We start from the raw sequence: 4,872 nt of genomic DNA on the forward strand, positions 1-4,872 counted from the left end.
TTTGTCTGGTACATTTTGCCTCAGGTGGATGCTTCTATTTATAATGTTAAAGATATATGGATTTCGACCTTTTTTTCAAAGAGAAAAAAGGAAATATTTTATTTAAAATAATTTCATATCTCTTCATCTTTATAAAAATAAAAACTGTCTCATATCTTTTATTTTAAGAAGCTTCCTTATATAAGACAAATATTATATATAATTAATCACATGACTAACTACGATAACTAATCACGTGAATTGATCTTCATATGTTGTTAGTCGTCTTATACGACTAACTTTTGTATAGAAAATATTTTCCAAAACTTGTATAGTTCCCAAATTTATGGTTATTTTGTAGTATTTTTGTAAATAAATCTTGTTTTATGGTTTAAGCTATCTCTAGAATATGTCCATTGGATTTAATGATGAAATATGTGCAATTTCAGGTGAAAATGAGGCTAAGTCATGAAGTGCTAAAAGTGAAAGTTGAGCTTAGCTCATTAGTGGGCTAACTGCGCATCCACCGCTAAGCACAACTTCAACTCGCTTAGTGCGGCAGAAGAATCTGGTAGGGCGTCAATATCAAGGCCACAGGCTAAGTGCGAGACCAATGCGCTAAGCGCAACAGTTGTCTTTAGCTAGGCTCAGCGCACGACTGGCGCTAAGCTCAAATCCACTTACTCGCGCTAAGCGCGAGGGTGGCACTAAGCGCAATGTCGTGAATTCAGAGCCTATTTAAAGCCTATCTTGTGTAGAATTAGGGTACAACAATAACAACAATAAGAACAGCAGGAACAACTTTAACAAGGGTCCAGGGAAAGAGCTCTCGAGGCAGCAAGAGGAGCAACTTTTGCAGAGATACCTATGTTTTGTAAGCTTATTATTGTTAGGGTTTCATCTGTAATGGTTGGCTAAACACCCTTGTTGGGGATTTCTAATGAAAAACTATTGTCATTATTTTCATATCTAATTGATTTTGTTTGTTGTGTTCAATGCTTTTTCAATGCTTAACTTGTGTTTGCTCTTGGTCTGGTCAACCATTTGTGTGCCTAGTTAGGTGATTTTAACATTGGGAAATGTATTGTTGCCTTAGAACTTGAATGAAGCAGAATTGAAACTTAGTCCTACAAGAGGGATCTACGAATTAAGTTATGGTTTTAAGTATGCTGTTACAATAATGTTGTTTGGTCTAAGTCTAGTTCAACAAGAGGGATCTAAGGACAAAGCTTAGGCTAAATTAGGCTAAACTTTTGTAAGCTATTTAAGCTAAGTCTAGTCCAACAAGAGGGATCTGAGGATGAAGCTTAGTTGTAGTTAGTCTAAACCTAGGAGGGCTATCTAAATTGAGCCCATTCTAACAAGAGGGATTTGAGGACAAAGCTTCGATTGATTCAGTCCAACTAGGCATCGAGGTTTAGTAATTTTAGGCTACAACGTAGAACACAAAAACATAATTAATTAGAGAAACATCCTTATATGCATCAGCTGGTCTGTTAGAAAGACCCAACACTTCTACGTACTGTTGTCAATTTTACTTACTTGCATTTTTACTATTTTTATCCTAGACCTAGTTTAATTCTATTTTAAACCATCAATTATCAATGTTTCTTTCAACAATGCCTTATTTCTAAATGTAACCCGGTCTTAGACTAGTTTCCCTGAGTTTGATACTCGGATTCATCCGTTTTAATTTTTAAATACTTGACGATCCAGTGCGCTTTCCGACAAACCGGGTTTCCCTTGAATATATTTGTACGAAGAAAAAGTGGAACAAAAAGTAATGCGGGGGAAATCCAACAAAGTATTTATGGCGCCGTTGTCAGGGAAACTAGATTTAAGAAGAGTTTAGTTCAGTTTTACGGCGTTGCTTTATATTTTTCTCTTTAATTCATTGATTCTTTATAGTTTAGTTCAGTTTTACGGCATTGTTCTTTATATTTATGGACTACAGGTGATTTGATTCCCATTGATTTGGAGATTAATGCTACCTGTAGAAAGTGTAATTCAGAGAGAATCATAAATGTTTTGCAGGATTTAGAAGCAGCGGCAACTCTAGAAGAAGAACCTCGATCTTCCGAGGCATCTTCTAGTTTTCCCATTGTAGGGCATTCTCTTATAGAACCTGTTGAAGATACCATCATGGCTGAAGAGCCAAGAAGAGTAACCCTGGAGGATTATTCAAGTTCTAATGTGCCACAAATTTTCACCAGCATTGCTTAACCAGAAGCTCAAGCACAAACCATTCCACATCCACCATTATTGATTCAGCTAATTCAGAATAATCTATTTCATGGTTTACCAAATGAAGATCCATATGCACACCTAGCCACTTACATTGAAATATGCAATACTATTAGACTAGCTGGTGTGCATGAAGATGCAATTCGATTGAGCTTGTTTTCATTCTCACTATCTGGAGAAGCTAAGAGGTGGATTCATTCATTCAAAGGCAACAATTTTAAGTTGTGGAGAATTTTCTAAAGAAATACTTTCCTGAGTCTAAGACTGCGGAAGGCAAAGCTGCCATCTCTTCTTTTCACCAATTTCCAGATGAATCTCTGACTGGAGCCTTAGAAAGATTCTGTGGTTTATTGAGAAAGACCCTCACTCATAGATTCTCCGAACTGATACAGCTCAACATTTTTAAAGATGGGTTAAGATTGCAATCCAAGCAGCTGTTGGATGCCTCTGCAGGGGGAAAAATCAAGTTGAAGACCCCTGAAGAAGCCATGGATCTCATTGAAAATATGGCTGCAAGTGACATTGCTATTCTGAGAGATATTGCCCACATTCCTACTAAAAAGAGCTTATTGGAGATAACCTCACAATATGCATTGTTGGCACAGAACAAGTTGCTATCTAAGCAACTGGAGGCATTGACTGAAACACTAAGTAAGTTGCCAACTCAAATTCATTTTGTGCAAATTTCCCATTCTTCTGTTTTGCAGATTGCAGGACGTACAATTTGTGGTGGAGCTCATGAATCTGGATGTTGTATCCCTAATGAAGAACAAGTCACACATGAAGTCAATTATATGGGGAACCAGTCCAAAAACAATTTTAATGCAGGTGGATTTTCTGGATTCTAGCATGGACAACAATACAACCAACAACAGGGACAATGGAGGAACCATCCTGGGAATCAATTCAATAGAGACTAGGGGGGATCATCCATAAGGCTGCAACTAGAAGGGCCTTGTCTCTATGATCGCACCACAAAGCAGGAAGAGACTCTAGCTCAATTTATGCAGGTTTCAATGTCTAACCAGAAGAGCACAGAGTCTGCCATAAAGAATCTGGAGGTCCAAGTGGGATAGCTCGCAAAACAGTTGGTGGATAGGCCGTCAAGCAGCTTTAGTGCTAACACTAAGAAAAATCCAAATGAAGAATGTAAAGCTATCATCACAAGGAGTAGAATGGCAACCCATGTGGACGAAAGAAAAGCTGAGAAGAAGATGGAGGAACATAAACAACAGCTAGTTGATGAACTAGCACTGGAACCGGTTGATGATTTAGTTTAACTTGAAGAAATTGTTGAGGAAGTAGAAGGTGATGAAGAAGGAGAGATACCAATAAAAGATTGTCAGGAGAGAATAAAGAAGGAAGAAAAAGAAAAAGAAACAAAAGAAAAGGAAGAAAAAGTAAAAAAAATTGAAAAATGAAAAACAAAAAGAGAAAGTTGTTGAGATTGAAAAGAAGAAGGGCAAGAGTGAGGCTAACTCAGAAAAGAAGAAAGAGGCTACTCCTATTGAATGCAAGGAGGTACCTTATCCATTGGTACCCTCCAGGAAAGATAAAGAGCAACATTTGACCAGATTTCTTGATATCTTCAAGAAACTGGAAATTACTCTGCCATTTGGAGAAACACTTCAGCAAATGCCCCTCTATGCCAAATTTTTGAAGGATATGCTAACGAAGAAGAACCGGTACATCCATAGTGATAGAATTGTTGTGGAAGGTAACTGTAGTGCTATGATTCAACACATTCTTTCGCCCAAGCACAAAGACCCTGGAGTTGTCACGATATCGTGTTCTATTGGTGAGGTTGTTGTAGGCAAAGCTCTCATAGACTTGGGAGCTAGTATCAATTTAATGCCTCTTTCCATGTGCCAGAGACTTGGAGAGATAGAGATAATGCCTACACACATGATCTTCCAGTTAGCTGACCGCTCCATTACAAAGCCATATGGAGTCATTGAAGATGTTTTGGTGAAGGTTAAACACCTGATATTCCTAGTTGATTTTGTTGTCATAGATATAGAAGAGGATGATGACATTCCTCTCATTCTTGGCCGCCCATTCATGTCTACTGCAAGCTGCATGGTGGACATGGGAAAGAAGATACTACAGATGGGCATAGAAGATTAGAATATCAGCTTTGATTTGTTCCATGAGGACAAAGATCCACCTTGCCAAAATGTCTATCTGAAAGTGCATGTGATGGAGGAAAAGACACCTGAGAAGAAGGTCCTTGAAGTAGGAACTCTCTTGGATCCTGGATAACAGGATGATGCGTCAAGCTAATGACGTGAAAAGAGCGCTTACTGGGAGGCAACCCAGCTTTTCTTTCCCTTTGCCTTTTCTATTTTCATTTTTACCTCTTGCATGTAATTAGGATATCTTGCTTGTGATTGTAATTAATTTCAGCTTGTTTAGTAATGAACAAGGGGTTGTGAGCTTGTGTGAAGAGATAGACAAAAAAAGACTCAGAAATTTTTGTTTTTTTGCAATTGTCTATCCGCTAAGCACAGACCTTGCGCTAAGCGTTTAGTCTTCACGCGCTAAGCTGAGCTTGCTCACGCTAAGTGCACAGACCCCTGATTGGTTGGCTAAATAGTTCAACTAAGTGCACATCACTGTGCTAAGCCCCACATCTTTGTGGTAATTGAA

Source organism: Glycine soja, chromosome 17 (assembly GCF_004193775.1).
Source record: "Glycine soja cultivar W05 chromosome 17, ASM419377v2, whole genome shotgun sequence".
Classification (NCBI taxonomy): Eukaryota; Viridiplantae; Streptophyta; class Magnoliopsida; order Fabales; family Fabaceae; genus Glycine; species Glycine soja.